A 19855-nucleotide genomic window follows, 5' to 3' on the forward strand; every position below is an offset into this window, starting at 1 on the left:
AATGAATACTGAGGGAAGTCGCTGGAAGCTGAAGTTCAGCGAGTTCATTTGGAGCACATATACAGCTCATATACCAGGACGCCACCGATAATGATGAAAGTGCTCCTCAATGGCATCCCAGTATTAATGGAGCTAGACACGGGGGCCAGTCAGTCCCTGATGAGTATCAAACAGTTCGAAAAGTTGTGGGTGTCCAAGGCCAGGAGGCCAAAATTATTGCCGATTGATGCACTGCTACGGACATATACATAGGAGATCGTTCCGGTGCTAGGCAGCGCCACGGTAGTCGTGACCCACAAAGATTTGGAGAACAGGTTGCCAGTCTGGATTGTACCGGGGGACGGTCCCACACTACTGGGGAGGATGTGGCTTGCTGTCAAGAACTGGAAATGAGGCGATGTCAATGCAATTTCATCTGTGGAGTGAGTATCATGCTCACAGGTCGTGGACAAATTTGACTCATTATTTCAATCCAGCATAGGCACTTTCATGGGGGCCAAGGTAGTGATCCACATAAACCCGGACGCCAGGCCAGTAGACCACAAGGCCAGAGCGGTGCCATACGTGATGCGGGAACAGATAGAATGCGAATTGGACCGCCTGCTGAGGGAAGGCATCATCTCGCCAGTCAAAATTCAGTGACTGGACAAGCCCGATCATGCCGATGCTCAAGGCAGATGGGTCAGTCAGGATGTGTAGTGATTATAAGGCCACCATCAATTGGGTGTCACTCCAAGACCAGTACCTGCTACCGAAAATGGAGGAGCTCTTTGTGACGCTGTCCGGTGGCAAACTTTTTTCAAAATTGGACCTGACCTCAGCTTATATGACCCAGGAGCTGGTGAGTGAGTCGAAGAAACTGACCACCATCACGATATACAAGGGGTTGTTCTAGTATAACTGCTGTCTGTTCGGGATTCGTTCAGCCACCACGATCTTTCAGCGAAATATGGAAAGCCTCCTCAAGTAGATTCCAAGGACGGTGGTTTTTCAAGATGACACCCCCATCATGGGTCGCGATACTGAAGAACACCTCCACAACCTGGAGCAGGTGCTACACAGATTGGACCGGGTAGGGCTGCGACTGAAAAAGGCGATGTGCGTCTTCTTAGCTCCAGCAGTAGAATTTCTGGGGAGGAGGGTAGCAGCAGACGGGATCAGATCTACTGCGTCCAAAACGGAAGAGATCCAGAGAGCACCCAGACCCCGCAACACAACGGAGCTGCGTTCCTTCCTGGTGCTCCTGAACTATTGTGGTAACTTTCTTCCCAAATTGCGCACGCTATTAGAGCCGCTACATGTGCTCCAATGCAAAGGTTGCGATTGGATCTGGGGGGACAGCCAGGAAAGGGCTTTTGGTCGAGCACGCAATTTGTTATGCCCCAAAAAAATTTTAACGTTATATGACCCGTGTAAGAAACTTGTTTTAACGTGCGATGCATTGTCCTATGGGGTCGGGTGTGTGTTGCAGCATGTGAATGCCAATGGTCAGTTACAACTGGTAGCTTATGCCTCCAGAAGTCTATCCCAGGCAGAAAGGGGCTACGGGATGGTAGAAAAGGAAGGGCTAGCTTGTGTATATGCAGTAAAAAAAATGCACCATACCTGTTTGGCAGGAAAGTTGAGCTGGAGACAGATCACAAACCCCTAAAGTCCCTTTTGGCAGACAACAAGGCTATAAATGCGAATGCATCAGCCCGCATACAGAGGTGGGCACTTACGTTAGCCGGCTATGACTACACAATTCGGCACAGACCGGGCACTGAAAACTGTGCCGATGCACTCAGCAGGCATCGACCAGCCACCACTGAGAGGGCAACTGAGCATGATGCTGAGATGGTCATGGCTGTTGAAGCTTTCGAAAGCAAAGGCTCACCTGTGACAGCCCGTCAGATTAAAGTCTGGACAAATAAAGACCCGCTACTGTCTTTAGTTATGAAATGTGTCCTGAATGGGGACTGGGCAGCCACGTATGGGACATGCCCTGAGGAATTTAAACCGTTTCATAGGCGCAAGGATGAACTCTCGATTCAGGCCGATTGCCTACTGTGGGGAAACTGAGTAGTCATGCCCCAGGTGGGCGAGAGGTGTTTATCAGAGAACTTCACAATGGGCACCCGGGCATTGTAATGATGAAGACAATTGCCAGGTCACATGTTTGGTGGCCAGGGATAGATGCAGACCTGGAACTTTGTGTTCGCAGGTGCAACACGTGTGCTCAGCTGGGCAATGCACCCAGGGAAGCCCCCCTTAGCCCCTGGTCCTGGCTGGCCAAGCCATGGTCATGCATCCATGTGTTCTACGCAGGTCCTTTCATGGGAAACGTGTTTTTGGTTGTAGTAGATGCCTACACCAAATGGATTGAGTGTGCATTTTAAATTCATGCACATCCTCTGCCATGGTAGAAAGTCCACGGGCAATGTTCGCCGCCCATGGTCTACCGGATGTCTTGGTCAGTGACAATGGCCCGTGCTTCACAAGCACTGAATTCCAGGACTTCATGACAAGCAATGGAATCAACCATGCCAGAATGGCACCGTTCAAGCCGGCCTCAAACGGCCAGGTGGAATGAGCAGTGCAGATAATCAAACAGGGGATGCTCAGAATCCAAGGGGGTTCCCCACAAAGCCGCTTATTACACCTCCTGTTGGCCAATAGATCCCAACCACACTTTCTCACAGGGGTTCCACCCGCAGAGCTGCTAATGAAAAGGACGCTCAAAACCAGATTATCCCTTATACACCCTACTATGAAAGAAATCGTTGAGAGCAGGCGTCAATCATAATGTGACTACCATGACGGGAATGCGAGGGCGCGATGTATTGATGTCAATGACCCTGTTTTTGTCCTTAATTACGCTGCAGGGCCCAAATGGCTCGCAGGCACTGTGATTGCCAAAGAGGGGAATAGGGTTTTGGTAGTTAAACTTACCAATGGACAAATCTGCCGCAAACACGTGGATCAAACTAAAAGGAGGTTCAGCAACCCCATAGAAGAAGCAGGGCAAGAACACGACGTAGAGTTTACTCCACCACAGGTGACCGAACACCGGAACCAAATGGAGGAGAGCCCAGTTACTGTGGGCAGTCCGGACAGGCCTGAGGCACCGCAAAGAGCAGACACTCAGGCCAGTGCCCAACAACCGGAGCCCCAACTCAGGCGCTCTACAAGGGAACATAAACCACCAGAGAGACTTAATCTGTGATCCCAATAAGACTTTGGGGGGGAGGTGATGTCATGTATTCAACTATCATTGTAACCCATATATAAGCTGACCTAAATTGTACACCTTGAGAACATTGACCACAAGGGGCGAAGTTGTAGGAGACACTCCTAACCTGGACTTTCAGGTATAAAAAGGGAAGCTTCACCCACCTTCCTCACTTGAGGTCTTGGTAATAAAGGTAACTGATGACAGAGTGACCTTCTGTCAAGTATGGACCTCGCGTGCATTTATACTGTATAGTAAGGACATATCACTATGGACAGATCAAAGCGATCCCACAATCAACGGATCAGATCAAAGCTCTGTAATCCTGTCATATCCAGTCATGAATGATGGTGGACCATTAAACAACTAATGGGAGGAGAAGGCTCCATAAATATCCCCATCCTCAATGATGGCGGAGCCCAGCACATGAGTGCAAAAGGCAAGGCTGAAGCGTTTACAACCATCTTCAGCCAGATGTGCCGAGTGGATGATCCATATCGCCCTCCTCCTGAGGTCCCCACCATCACAGAAGCCAGTCTTCAGCCAATTCAATTCACTCTACCTAATATCAAGAAACGGCCGAGCGCACTGGATACAGAAAAGGCTATGGACCCCGATAACATCCTGGCTGCCATGCTGAAGACTTGTGCTCCAGAACTAGCTGCTGTTCTAGCCAAGCTGTTCCAGTACAGCGACAACACTGGCATCTACCCGACAATGTGGAAAACTGCCCCTGTATGTCCTGTCTACAAAAACAGGACAAATCCAAGCCGGCCAATTACTGCCCTATCAATGTACTCTCAATCATCAGCAAAGTGATGGAAAGTGTCGTCGACAGTGCGATCAAGCGGCACTTACTCATCAATAACCTGTTCACCGATGCTCAGTTTGGGTTCTGCCAGGACCACTCAGCTCCAGACTTCGTTACAGCCTTGTTCCAAACATGGGCAAAAGAGCTGAATTCCAAAGATGATGTGACTGTGACTGCCCTTGATATCGAGGCAGCATTTGACCGAGTGTGGCATCAAGGAGCCCCATTAAAACTGAAGTCAATGGAAATCAGGGGGAAAACCTAGCACAAAGGAAGATCCTGACTTGGAAGTATATCGCTGTTCCATCATCGTCGCTGGCTCAAAATCCTGGAACTCCCTCTCTAACAGCACTGCGTGAGTATCTTCACCACACGGACTGCAGCGGTTCAAGAAAGCAGCTCACCACCACCTTCTCAAGGGCAACTAGGGATAGGCAATAAATGCTGGTCTTACCAGCGATGCCGACATTCTGTGACGTGTTGCTGAAGAATGACAGACGATATATTAGAAGCAGTTGTTGCTTGATTGAGATTTAAATACAGAAGACGCCTATCCAACCAAAATGCTTTTCATGGTTCTTTATACAAGCTGGCCAATTGCCGCTTTTCTTCTCCTGCTGTTTAGCACAGACACTCCTGTCAGCATGTGGCTTCCTGTCTTGTCACCGTCTCTTCTGCAGGATGATTGTGCTATTTTTCTTTGTATCCGGGCTTATTTCAGTGAAAGAACCTTTAATCAAACAGGAGCTATGGCAACAGTGAAGGCAAGAGGAAAGGGTCACAGTCTTGAGTCCGAGGTTTTTATTGAAGCACTGAAGGGTGGTGTACTTTGTTCTGTAAAGTAGTGCGAAGGTCCAGGAATAGTTGAAGGAGAAGCAGAAACTGTGGTTTCCCAGAAGCTGGCTGAGGCCACAGGAAGAGAGTGGAGGTGGATGGGCCCGGAGATTAGAACCTACTGGTAGGTCAACAGACCAAATCTTACAGAACATTACATTGAATTTACTGCACAGAAACAGGCCATTTGGCCCAACTGGTCCGTGCCAGTGTTTATGCTCCACACGAGCCTCCTCCCACCCTACTTCATCCCACCCTATCAGCATAACCTTCTATTTCATTCTCCGTCATGTCCATAGCCAGCTTCCCCCTAAATCTATCTATGCGACTCGCCTCAGCGACTGCATGCTCCACATTCTAACCACTCTCTGGGTAAAGAAGTTTTTCTTGAATTCCCTATTGAAAGAAAGAAAGACTTCCATTTATATAGCAGCTTTGCCACTGGACGTCTCAAAGCCCTTTACAGCCAATTAAGTACTTTTGAAGTGTAGTCACTGTTGTAATGTGGGAAACGCAGCAGCCAATTTGCGCACAGCAAGCTCCCACAAACAGCAAGGTGCTAATGACCAGATAATCTGTTTTTTTGTTATGTTGATTGAGGGATAAATATTGGCCCAGGACACCGGGATAACTCCCCTGCTCTTACATAAAACATAGAAACATAGAAAATAGGTGCATGAGTAGGCTATCCGGCCCTTCGAGCCTGCACCACCATTCAATAAGACCATAACTGATCATTCACCTCAGTACGCCTTTCCTGCTTTCTCTCCATATCCCTTGATCCCTTTAGTTGTCAGGGCCATATCTAACTCCCTCTTGAATATATCTAATGAACTGGCATCAACAACTCTCTGCGGTAGGGAATTCCACAGGTTAACAACTCTCTGAATGAAGAAGTTTCTCCTCATCTCGATTCTAAATGGTTTACCCCTTATCTTTAGACTGTGACCCCTGGTTCTGGACTTCCCCAACATTGGAAACATCCTTCCTGCATCTTGCTCCTCCGGGCCCCAAAAGGAATACCTCACACAAATTTTTAGAAATTCTGGGCCATAATTTGTGATCCCAATGGGTGCGTACGAGGTGTGCTCGGGCCTCTAGGCGCTGTGCAAGTTCCGGGTTTAGGTACGCAGTATTGACAGATCACTCACACCCCCGGGAAAAGGGCCTCTGTGGGGAAGAGTTCTGCCTAGCGAATTCGAGTGAAATTCTTACGCCTGCTTTTACCAGCATAAGACTTTTAAAGCACAGAAATTTTTTTAAAAATAATTTATACATTTAAAAACTACTGAACTGAGGTAAGTTTATTTTTAGCCATTTAAAATATCGACATTTATTTTTCAAAAAATTTAAATTTTGTTTTAAGTATTTAATTAAATGCCATTTTGATTGATTTTAAGTATGTAATTTAAAAAATGTTTTATTTGAAATGTACGTGTATTTTGGAGGGTATTCCCATTCATACTTATGGGCTTTCTGTGCATATAGAATCCCCTTCAGCATGAATGGAGATCCTCTTCTTTCATTGGTTGGGTTGGACCACATGATCCCAACGGCGCTTGCGAACCGTCTACAGCCCTGGGATACATGGGCCTCAACGCAGGCCTACACGTAGAGGCCCAGGAGCACGAGTGTGTGAAACTCCGGGAGCGCCAAGTAAGTTCGGAGATTTTTTGTTGGTTGGAGGCATCCGCCCGCGGGAAGCTTACGACCGCAAATTCAGGACCAATTCTTACGGTGAACTCTTCTGGGCATTTTGCAGCCTCCTGCCAAATTTCGCACTGTGCGGGCCTTCCAACCTTTCCAGTTAAAATCGTGCTGCAGTGCTGATGATCCATTGGTCATTTTCACTGGTGGGAATTTCACCTCCTTCAGGATTTAGCTTCCGGTGGGATCGGGGCGGGGGGGGGTGGATGGTTGGAGGGGTGTTGGGGATAGATTTAAAGCCATCTCGATTTGAGTACACTCTTCTCAAGTCTCCTCTATCCATGATGTATTGTGAATGCATCTTGCTATGCGCTCCTATGGAAACTAGGTGGCTATTTATGAAATGCAGAAACATGTCTCCGGACTTAACGTAGATTCATAGGGGCCGATTTTCAACAGCCCACCGCCCACTATCATCGACTGCCGCCCACTCCCGCCGACATTCCTCCTGCAGATCCGCCCAGTGCCACTTTCGGGGTGGTTTGGAGCGGGCGGGAGGGGAGAGCCGCCGGGAACCGTCCGCTGACATCAGCGGACGGCCGAGTGGCACAACTGAGCTCCCGCCCGCCAAGCTCCCAGATTCCTGCAGGCGGGACTCGGCGGGACTCGGCGGCAGAACGGGTGTGGGCCGCGGGCAGGAGGCTGGTCTATCCCCGATGGTGAGTCTGAAGAATCTGAAAAAAAGGTAAGTGAACATTTTTTCTAAAAATTTCAATGGCAACTTACCTCCATGGGTCCCCTGAAGGTCTTCAGATTTTTCTTGTAATTTTTTTTGTGATTTTTATTTTCAGGTCTGCAAGTTTTGGCGAAAATGCGACAGCAAAAATGTAACCTTTTGAACATTGCTTGGACACCTTTTCTGTTACTGCAGAGAGCAGACAGCACTGACCTGGGCCAGGTCCAAACATGTTTAACTTGAATACACATCAGCTGGGCAGGAATGAGAGTGGCTGAAAGCAGGAACATCATGGTTGATGGGCGCCTTTCGTCATGGAATGGGAATGCATCAGTGAGACATTAAGTAAAGGGGCCGGGGTTTCAGGCCATCGAAAGACATAGGAAAGCTATTTGACCACAGGCCCATCGGAGCCACACATCGAGGTACCGCCCAGTTGACAAAGGAACAAGCCAGACACTTGAGTTTGCTTTTGAGTTGCACAGCCGCAGGGGAGATAAAGCTGGACTTTTTGGCGCGAAAAGGAGCATTTTTGCAAGTATAAGAGAGGCAGCTTTGGCTGCCCTCTCGCTCTCTCTCCCCTCTTCCACGCCTGCTTGCAACACACAAGGACTAAGCACTCCATCTGGGGCGGAGAGAAGAAACACCAGAGAGCCTTGCTACTTCGACTGGGAAGCTGACCTTTAGACTAGACTTGAAGACCCAGAAGACATGCCTCAACGAGAGAAGCAGCGAGTAAGCCAGAGGGGTAATTGGTGAGCATTTATCGCAGCCCATGCATCTTTAAGACCAGCGCATAGTGTGACAGGGTGTCGTGTATCCCAACCAAGCCTTAGGGGTTTTAGTGGGGAGGTTTTTGCAAGGATCATAAGCTTATGCACACTTTGGTGGACAGATCCAGTGGTGTAATTTTGAATCCGAGCAGGAGCGGTTACTTCGCGTTAGGGGTCTGTTGAGACGGGCCAGATTGTGTGTTGTACTGTGTTTGTTTGTATTACACTAACAAAGTGTGTTTTTACCAGGTGCAGGTGTCTTTGAACTTGAATAAAAGCATTGTGACAGTGGAGACCGAAAAGATCTGTCTATGACTGTATATTACTGTTCACGACTATAATTCCGGTGTCTAGAACTATTGTAAGAAGGTTAATTTGAAACCACCAGAGGCAAAACCACTTACAGGTCTTTGCCCCTCCATGGGCCCGACTCCATCCTCAGCAGCACTTGGGCAGCAAGCACCTCTGCCGCCGAGAATGAGACCTCCCGCGCGCTGCCGCCCAGATTGGCAGCGTACGTCTTCCATTTGCCGCCCGCCGACCTTCGAGGGACCTTCTTCATGAATATCCCACCCAAAGGTACCTCGGCGGCCATTGGCAGCACTTTGGATGGCACTTGGGCGGGCAGAGACCTTGCTGAAAATCGGCCCAATAGAATCAAGGGGCTAGAACCTCCACTTTTTAGCTTTTCCGGCGTGGACGTTAAAAAAGGGTTTTCAGATCGCTGGCTTCTTGCCCATTCTCAAAACACCTAGTTTACATTTTTGAAAATGGGCGTTACCGCAAGCAATATACATGGACGGTCGCATTAAATTTTTCTGACCTTCGCTGCAACGGCATGGCAATACTCGATTCCCGCAATTCAGGAGGTCAAGGGTCATCATGACATGCACAGAAGAGGAGACAGAGAGAGAGGGAGCTCAGAGGGAGTGAAGGCATGTGTGGCTGTGGTGTGTGCTTGTTTGGCTGTTGTGGGAGGAAATATAGAAACATAGAAACATAGAAAATAGGTGCAGGAGTAGGCCATTCTGCTCTTCGAGCCTGCACCGCCATACAATAAGATCACGGCTGATCATTCCCTCAGTACCGCTTTCCTGCTTTCTCTCCATACCCCTTGATCCCCTTAGCCGTAAGTGCCATCTCTAACTCCAATAAACTGGCATCAACAACTCTCTGCGGCAGGGAATTCCACAGGTTAACAACTCTCTGAGTGAAGAAGTTTCTCCTCATCTCAGTTCTAAATGGCCGACCCATTATCCTAAGACTATGTCCCCTGGTTCTGGACTTCCCCAACATCGGGAACATTCTTCCTGCATCTAACCTGTCCAGTCCCGTCAGAATCTTATATGTTTCTATGAGATCCCCTCTCATCCTTCTGAACTCCAGTGAATAAAGGCCCAGTTGATCCAGTCTCTCCTCATATGACAGTCCAGCCATCACTGGAATCAGTCTGGTGAACCTTCGCTGCACTCCCTCAATAGCAAGAACGTCCTTCCTCAGATTAAGAGACCAAAACTGAACACAATATTCCAGGTGAGGCCTCACTAAGGCCCTGTACAATTGCAGTAAGACCTTTCTGCTCCTACATTCAAATCCCCTAGCTATGAAGGCCAACATACCATTTGCCTTCTTCACTGCCTGCTGTACCTGCATGCTAACTTTCAGTGACTGATGAACCATGACGCCCAGGTCTCGTTGCACCTCCCCTTTTCCTAATCTGCCGCCATTAGGATAATATTCTGCCTTCGTGTTTTGCCCCCAAAATGGATAACCTCACATTTATCCGCATTATACTGCATCTGCCATGCATTTGACCACTCACCTAACCTGTCCAAGTCACCCTGCAGCTTCTTAGCATCCTCCTCACAGCTCACACTGCCACCCGGCTTAGTGTCATCTGCAAACTTGGAGGTATTACACTCAATTCCTTCATCTAAATTGTTAATGTATATTGTAAAGAGCTGGGGTCCCAGCACTGAGTCCTGTGGCACCCCACTAGTCACTGCCTGCCATTCTGAAAAAGACCCGTTTATCCTGACTCTCTGCTTCCTGTCTGCCAACCAGTTCTCTATCCACATCAGTACATTACCCCCTAAAACCATGCGCTTTGATTTTGCACACCAATCTCTTGTGCGAGACCTTGTCCAAAGCCTTTTGAAAGTCCAAATACACCACATCCACTGGTTCTCCCTTGTTCACTCTGATAGTTATATCCTCAAAAAATTCCAGAAGATTCGTCAAGCATGATTTCCCTTTCATAAATCCATGCTGACTCGGTCTGATCCTGTCACTGCTTCCCAAATGCGCTGCTATTTCATCCTTAATAATTGATTCCAACATTTTCCCCATTACTGATGTCAGGCTAACCAGTCTATAATTACCCGTTTTCTCTCTCCCTCCTTTTTTTAAAGTGGTGTTACATTAGCTACCCTCCAGTCCATAGGAACTGATCCCGAGTTGATAGACTGTTGGAAAATGATCACCAATGCATCCACTATTTCTAGGGCCACTTCCTTAAGTACTCTGGGATGCAGACTATCAGGCCCCGGGGATTTATCGGCCTTCAATCCCATCAATTTCTCTAACACAATTTCCTGACTTATAAGGATATCCTTCAGTTCCTCCTTCTCACTAGACCCACTGTCCCCTAGTACATTCGGAAGGTTATTTGTGTCTTCCTTTGTGAAGACAGAACTAAAGTATTTGTTCAATTGGTATGCCATTTCTTTGTTCCCCATTATAAATTCACCTGAATCCGACTGCAAGGGACCTACGTTTGTCTTCACTAATCTTTTTCTCTTCACATATTTATAGAAGCTTTTGCAGTCAGTTTTTATGTTCCCTGCAAGCTTCCTCTCGTACTCTATTTTCCCCCTCTTAATTAAAACCTTAGTCCTCCTCTGCTGAATTCTAAATTTCTCCCAGTCCTGAGGTTTGTTGCTTGTTGTAGCCAACTTATATGCCTCTTCCTTGGCTTTTACACTATCCTTAATTGCCCTTGTTAGCCATGGTTGAGCCACCTTCCCCGTTTTATTTTTACTCCAGGCAGGGATGTACAATTGCTGAAGTTCATCCATGTGATCTTTAAATGTTTGCCATTGCTTATCCACCGTCAACCCTTTAAGTATCCTTTGCCTGTCTATTCTAGCCAATTCACACCTCATACCGTCGAAGTTACTTTTCCTTAAGTTCAGGACCTTAGTTTCCGAATTAACTGTGTCACTCTCCACCTTAATAAAGAATTCTATCATATTATGGTCACTCTTCCCCAAGGGGGCTCACACAACAAAATTGCTAATTAGTCCCTTCTCATTACACATCACCCAGTCTAGGATGGCCAGCTCTCTGGTTGGTTCCTCGACATACTGGTCTTGGAAACCATCCCTAACACACTCCAGGAAATCCTCCTCCACCGCATTGCTACCAGTTTGGTTAGCCCAATCAATATGTAGATTAAAGTCGCCCATGATAACCACTGTACCTTTATTGCACACATCCCTTATTTCTTGTTTGATGCTGTCCCCAACCTCACTACTACTGTTTGGTGGTCGGTGCACAACTCCCACTAATGTTTTCTGCCCTTTGGAATTCCGCAGATCCACCCATACTGATTCCACATCATTCAGGCTAATGTCCCTCCTTATTAATATTACATTCATTTCCTCTTTAACCAGCAACGACATCCTGCCTCCTTTTCCTCTCTTCCTATCCTTCCTAAATGTTGAATACCACTGGATGTTGAGTTTCCAGCCTTAGTCACCCTGGAGCCATGTTTCCGTGATGCCAATTACATCATATCCGTCAACTGCTGTCTGCACAGTTAATTCATCCACCTTATTCCAAATACTCCTCGCATTGAGACACAGAGCCTTCAGGTTTGTCTTTTTAACACACTTTGCCCCTTTAGAATTTTTCTGTAATATGGCCCTTTTTGATTTTTGCCTTGGGTTTCTCTGCCCTCCACTTTCACTATTCTCCTTTCTATCTTTTGCTTCTGCCTCCATTTTATTTCCCTCTGTCTCGCTGCATAGGTTCCCATCCCCCTGCCATGTTAGTTTAACTCCTCCCCAACAGCACAAGGAATGACGGAGATTCACCAGCAGCAGAAAGCCTACTAAGCACCAAGATCATAGTTGGCACCGAGTTTTTGTCCAACAATTAATATATGAAATGGAAGGGATGGAGGAGGCCCTGGAGCTAGTAGCCAGGAACACTGGTGCAGAGGACTCCCAGTGATCCCGGAGCACCGCACTGCACCCAAGGTGATGCACCCCCATTAATAACCACACATGAGAGCCACAGTAACATCTTGCTTATGGCTTGGAGCACACTCCCACCTCGGGACCATCCTCTCCCGTATCAAACCAAACAGCGCTTCGGCTGTCACCACCCCCCGCCCCCCTCTAATGAAGCATCGCCTGAGGAGCTCCTCGGCGAGGCGGCTTGGTGTCGGGAGGGGACGGGGAAGAGGTAGAGATGGGGAGGAGAAGCGGGTACAGGGGGAAGGTTTGGTTTTTACAGAAATACTGATGATTTCAGACTAATGTTCAGTTTAAATGTTTTTTATTTAACAAAACCTTGCAGCACATTGGCTCAGATAGCTGCATCATTACACACTGCTGGTTCCTTAACATCAAAGGGTAAAATCACACTTAACTTCAATCAACTTAAACTTTAACTGTCACCAAAGTGATGCTCACCATTGATATATGACCTGCAAACCCATAGTGTGTCAGCCTTGTAAATTATACCAACGTTCTTTCAGGCAAAGCGATCATTGATGAGCTCCTGATGTAAGGCTGTTGCAGCTATCATGCCACCATGGGCCCTTTCATGTGGTCTACAAGGGGGCAGGGGCATGGCTTCAGCATCAGCCTGATTGTCTGACCTGATGTCAGCGTCTGACTCCTCAGACTCCTCTTCCTCTCTCTGGTGAGGTGGACTGTCAGACTCATCAGGCAATTCTTGTCCCCTCCTGATAGCCAAGTTGTGTAGCATGGAGCAGACCACCATGAATTGAGTTATCTGCTCAGGGTGGTATTGGGGCTCGCCTCCTGAGTGGTCCAGGCATCTGAAGCACTGCTTCAGCACTCCAATGGTTTTCCACACGATATTGCGAGTTGCTCTGTATCGCCTCTCGGCCTTGGTGTGGGTGTCACGCAGGGGGTTCATTCAGTCAGGTGGCATGGTCATATCCTTTATCCCCAAACATCCAGCATTGATCTTGTGGCTCATTGTTAAACAAGTCAGATACAGTGCATTAATAGATGTGCGCATCATGGATGCTGCCCGGAAATTGAGCATTCACAGCCAGTATAATTTGCTGGTGGTCAACAACCAGCTGGACATTCAGGGAGTGGAATCACTTGGGGATCTGAAAACCTCAGCATCTTGAAAAGGTACCCGCATCGCAATGTATATACAATCTATTGCTCCCTGCACCTTGGGGAAGTTTGCAATTCTAGAGAATCCTAGAGCCCTCTCAATCTGTGCCTCCCTGGTCATAGGGAAGCTGATCAAGTCCCTCCTGCATACATACAGGGTTTCAGTGACCTGTCTAATGCAGCAATGTGTGGCATGCTGAGAAAGTCCGCAACTGTCAACAGCTGTGACCTGAAAAGAACCCGAGGCATAGAACGACAATGCCGCAGTGACTTTGACCTCAATGGACAATGCAGTACTGATGGTGCTGGCAGGCTGCAGATCTCCCCTTAACAGCTGGCATACCTCAGTGATAACCTCTTTGTGGAATCGCTGTCTCCGAAGGCAGGTGGTCTCAGGCAAGTCGAAGTAAGAAGGTTTCTCCTTGTATTTGTGGGGGGTGTAATGTCTGGTTCTCCTCATCTGTCTGTCACTTCGTACATTGGACACAAAATGCAGTGCAGCTTTCCTTTGGCGATGTCGAGTTTGCTGCATGTATTTGGTCACCAAGAGAGGGTGAGAAAGGACAGACACCATTGCAATAGCTCTCTGTTTTGCACCGATTGCACACAAACAAGGAATGTCCCGATGAACACACCTCTTCAATTCCAATCGGTAACAGTGTGGTCAAGATATTTTTAGAGATGTTCACGTCAACTCCAACGACCTGCAGAGTACATCTGAACTCCGCCAAGGTTGAAGCACAGCAGCCTTTTAAAGGACACGACATGTGATCTACAACATGGCGTCCATAACGCTGTGATTGCTCTGGTTAGTTCCACTTTTTGTGGGCGGTTTTTTGAGCGAGCGATATTGTGATCGAAATGTGTGCGAGGTGGTGAAATTGATGATGGGTGATCTCTGTGGTCGCTAGTTTGGGTAAATTTGCTCCTTGCGACAAAAAACAGTCGCTGGGCGTTAATATTGAATCTCGGCGTTAATTCTGTGTGGAAAGTAACGCTGGGTGATATTATGGGTGTTGAATTCGCCTATTCTGCTGATTCTGCCCAAAAAAAGTGGGCGGGCGGTAATATTTTTTCTCGTCGTTAAGCACATGGGGAAGTAGCGCTCAGCGATAATTATCCAAAAAATGCCCGCCAGTTTCCATTTTGTGCCAAAATGGGCGATATATGGGCATTATACCTCATTTTAGCGGTAAAATGGGCGTTAAGTGGGCGATAAGCAGGAAAAAAAAGTGGAGGTTCTAGCCCATATAAATTTACCGCACAGAAGGAAGCCATTCGGCCCATCGTCTCTGTGCCGGCTGACAAAGAGCTATCCAGCCTCATCCACTTTCCAGCTCTTGATCCGTAGCCCTGTAGGTTACGGCGCTTCAAGTGCACATCCAAGTACTTTTTAAATGTGATGAGGGTGTCTGTCTCTACCACCCTTTCAGGAAGTGAGTTCCAGACTCCCACTACCCTCTGGATGAAACATAGAAACATAGAAACAGAGAAAATAGGTGCAGGAGTAGGCCATTCGGTCCTTCTAGACCGGACCGCCATTCAATGAGTTCATGGCTGAACATGCAACTTCAGTACCCCATAAAGATACAGCAGTTATCATGGGTGACTTTAATCTACATATAGATTGGTCTAACCGAACTGGTAGCAATACGGTGGAGGAGGATTTGTTGCAGTGTAGAAGGCATGGTTTTCTAGGCCAATATGTCGAGGAATCAACTGGAGAGCTGGCCATCTTACACTGGGTGTTGTGTAATGAGAGAGGATTAATTAGCAATCCCCTTGGGGAAGAGTGACCATAATATGGTAGAATTCTTCATTAAGATGGAGACTGACACAGTTAATTCAGAGACTAGGGTCCGGATCTTAAAGAAAGGTAACTTTGATGGTCATGAGATGTGAATTGGCTAGAATAGACTGGCGAGTGATACTTAAAGGGTTGACGGTGGATAGGCAATGGTAGACATTTAAAGATCACATGGATGAACTTCATCAATTGTACATCCCTGTCTGGCGTAAAAATAAAACGGGGAAGGAGGCTCAATCGTGGCTAACAAGGGAAATTAGGGATAGAGTTAAATCCAAGGAAGAGGCATATAAATTGCCAGAAAAAGCAGCAAATCTGAAGACTGCGAGAAATGTAGAATTCAGCAGAGGAGGACAAAGGGTTTAATTAGCAGGGGGAAAATAGAGTATGAGAGTAAGCTTGGAGGGAGCATAAAAACTGACTGCAAAAGCTTCTATAGATTATGTGAAGAGAAAAAGATTAGTGAAGACAAATGTAAGTCCCTTGCAGTCAGAATCAGGTGAATTTATAATGGGGAACAAAGAAATGGCAGACCAATTGAACAAATACTTTGGTTCTGTCTTCACTAAGGAAAACACAAATAAGCTTTCGGAAATATTAGGGGACAGTGGGTCTAGCGAGCAGGAAGAACTGAAGGAAATCCTTATTTGGCGGGAAATTATGTTAGGGAAATTGATGGGATTGAAGACCTTTAAATCCCTAGGGCCTGATAGTCTGCATCCCTGAGTACTTAAGGAAGTGGCCTTAGATATAGTTGATGTATTGGTGATCATTTTCCAACATTTTATAGACTCTGGATCAGTTCCTATGGATTGGAGGGTAGCTAATGTAATCCCACTTTTTAAAAAAGGAGGGAGAGAGAAAACAGGGAATTATAAACCGGTTAGCCTGACATCGATAGTGGGGAAAATGTTGGAATCAATTATGAAAGATGTAATAGCAGCGCATTTAGAAAGCAGTGACAGGATCGGTCCAAGTCAGCATGGATTTATGAAAGGGAAATCAAGTTTGACAAATCTTCGAGAATTTTTTGAGGATGTAACTAGTAGAGTGGATAAGGCAGATCCAGTGGATGTGGTGTATTTGGACTTTCAAAAGGTTTTTGACAAGGTCCCACAGAAGAGATTAGTGTGCAAAATTAAAGCACATGGGATTGGGGGTAATGTATTGAAGTGGATAGAGAACTGGTTGGCAGACAAGAAGCAAAGAGTAGGAATAAACGGGTCCTTTTCAGGATGGCAGGCAGTGACTAGTGGGGTACCGCAAGGTTCAGTACTGGGACCCCAGCTATTTACAATATACATTAATGATTTAGACAAAGGAATTGAATGTAATATCTCCAAGTTTGCAGATGACGCTAAGCTGGGTGGCAGTGTGAGCTGTGAGGAGGATACTAAGAGGCTGCAGGTTGACTTGGACAGGCTAGGTGAGTGGGAAAATGCATGGCAAATGCTGTATAATGGAGATAAATGTGAGGTTATCCACTTTGGTGGCAAAAACAGGAAGGCAGAATATTATCTGAATGGTGGCAGATTAGGAAAAGGAGAGGTGCAACGAGACCTGGGTGTCATGGTACATCAGTCATTGAAAGTTGGCATGCAGGTACAGCAGGTGGTGAAGAAGGCAAATAGTATGTTGGCCTTCATAGCTAGGGGATTTGAGTACAGGAGCAGGGAGGTCTTACTGCATAGAAACATAGAAAATAAGTGCAGGAGTAGGCTATTCGGCCCTTCTAGCCTGCACCGCCATTCAATGAGTTCATGGCTGAACATGCAACTTCAGTACCCCATTCCTGTTTTCTCGCCATACCCCTTGATTCCCCTAGTAGTAAGGACTTCATCTAACTCCTTTTTGAATATATTTAGTGAATTGGCCTCAACAACTTTCTGTGGTAGAGAATTCCACAGGTTCACCACTCTCTGGGTGAAGAGGTTTCTCCTCATCTCGGTCCTAAATGGCTTACTCCTTATCCTTAGACTGTGACCCCTGGTTCTGGACTTCCCCAACATTGGGAATTTTTCTTCCTGCATCTAACCTGTCTGAACCCATCAGAATTTTAAACGTTTCTATGAGGACCCCTCTCATTCTTCTGAACTCCGGTGAATACAAGCCCAGTTGATCCAATCTTTCTTGATAGGTCAGTCCCGCCATTCCGGGAATCAGTCTGGTGAACCTTCACTGCACTCCTTCAATAGCAAGAATGTCCTTCCTCAAGTTAGGAGACCAAAACTGTACACAATACTCCAGGTATGGCCTCACCAAGGCCCTGTACAACTGTAGCAACACCTCCCTGCCCCTGTACTCAAATCCCCTCGCTATGAAGGCCAACATGCCATTTGCTTTCTTAACCGCCTGCTGTACCTGCATGCCAACCTTCAATGACTGATGTACCATGACACACAGGTCTCGTTGCACCTCCCCTTTTCCTAATCTGTCACCATTCAGATAATAGTCTGTCTCTCTGTTTTTACCACCAAACTGGATAAACTCACATTATTGCACATTATACTTCATCTGCCATGCATTTGCCCACCCACCTAACCTATCCAAGTCACTTGCAGCCTCATAGCATCCTCCTCGCAGCTCACACTGCCACCCAACTTAGTGTCATCTGCAAATTTGGAGATACTACATTTAATCCCCTCATCTAAATCATTAATGTACAGTGTAACCAGCTGGGGCCCCAGCACAGAATCTTGCAGTACCCCACTAGTCACTGCCTGCCATTCTGAAAAGTACCCATTTACTCCTAATCTTTGCTTCCTGTCTGACAACCAGTTCTCAATCCATGCCAGCACACTACCCTCAATCCCATGTGCTTTAACTTTGTACATTAATCTCTTGTGTGGGACCTTGTCGAAAGCCTTCTGAAAGTCCAAATATACCACATCAACTGGTTCCCCCTTGTCCACTCTACTGGAAACATACTCAAAAAATTCCAGAAGATTTGTCAAGCATGATTTCCCTTTCACAAATCCATGCTGACTTGGACCTATCATGTCACCTCTTTCCAAATGTGCTGCTATGACATCCTTAATAATTGATTCCATCATTTTACCCACTACTGAGGTCAGGCTGACCGGTCTATAATTCCCTGTTTTCTCTCTCCCTCCTTTTTTAAAAAGTGGGGTTACTTTGGCTACCCTCCACTCGATAGGAACTGATCCAGTGTCAATGGAATGTTGGAAAATGACTGTCAATGCATCCGCTATTTCCAAGGCCACCTCCTTAAGTACTCTGGGATGTAGTCCATCAGTCCCTGGGGATTTATCGGCCTTCAATCCCATCAATTTCCCCAACACAATTTCCCGACTAATAAGGATTTCCTTCAGTTCCTCCTCCTTACTAGACCCTCTGACCCCTTTTATATCCGGAAGGTTGTTTGTGCAGTTGTACAGTGCCTTGGTGAGGCCTCACCTGGAATATTGTCAGTTTTGGTCTCCTAATCTGTGGCAGGACATTCTTGCTATTGAGGGAGTACAACGAAGGTTTACCAGACTGATTCCCGGGATGGCAGGACTGACATTTGAAGAAAGACTGGATCGACAAGGCTTATATTCACTGGAATTTAGAAGAATGAGAGGGGATCTCATAAAAACATGTAAAATTCTGACAGGATTGGACAGGTTTGATGCAGGAAGAATGTTCTCGATGTTGGGGAAGTCCAGAACCAGGGGTCACAGCCGAAGGATAATGGTTAAGCCATTTAGGACCGAGATGAGGATAAACCTCTTCACTCAGAGAATTGTAAACCTGTGGAATTCTCTACCACAGAAAGTTGTTGAGGCCAATTCATTAGCTGTATTCAAAAGTGAGTTAGATGTGGCCCTTACAGCTGAAGGGATCAAGGGGTATGGAGATAAAGCAGGAATGGGGTACTCAAGTTGCATGATCAGCCATGATCATATTGAATGGTGCTGCAGGTTCGAAGGGCCGAATGACCTACTCCTGCACCTATTTTCTATACTTCTATGTTTCTAGCGCAACCTTCAAGACTGGCCGGCTTATTAACATTGCCTTAGATAAGAGATGAATATTCCTTCTGTTGGTCAGTCGGAATCCTCTCTTGCCTTGCCCTCAACATGCATTGTATCATTTGTAGTTAAGTCCTAATTGTGACCATTTACTCTGCTGTGTTTTCTTTCTATAAAATGTATTTGTTTTCAAAATGTCAAAGGTCAGTGAAGAAAATAGGTGGGCTGTTTGGAGCCGGACCTGAACTGGTTTCCTGACAGGAATCAAATGCCGCCCACCGTACAAGAAAAATAGCAACTGAAAGGTAGGTAGGTATGTGTCAAGCTTTTTGCTGTAGTATTTTTGTACCTCATATCATCATAGGCAGTCCCTTGGAATCGAGGAAGACTTGCTTCCATTCTTAAAATGAGTCCTTAGGTAGCTGAACAGTCCAATACGAGGACCACAGTCCTGTCACAGGTGGGACAGATAGTCGTTGAGGGAAGGGGTGGGTGGGACTGGTTTGCCGCATGTTCTTTCTGCTGCCTGCGCTTGATTTCTGCATGCTCTCGGCGATGAGATGCGAGGTGCTCGGCGCCCTCCCAGATGCACTTCCTCCACTTAGGACGATCTTTGGCCAGGGACTCCCAGGTGTCAATATGGATGGTGCACTTTATCAGGGAGGCTTTGAGGGTGTC

The sequence above is a fragment of the Pristiophorus japonicus genome, chromosome 6 (genome assembly GCF_044704955.1).
Source record: "Pristiophorus japonicus isolate sPriJap1 chromosome 6, sPriJap1.hap1, whole genome shotgun sequence".
Lineage (NCBI taxonomy): Eukaryota > Metazoa > Chordata > Chondrichthyes > Pristiophoridae > Pristiophorus > Pristiophorus japonicus.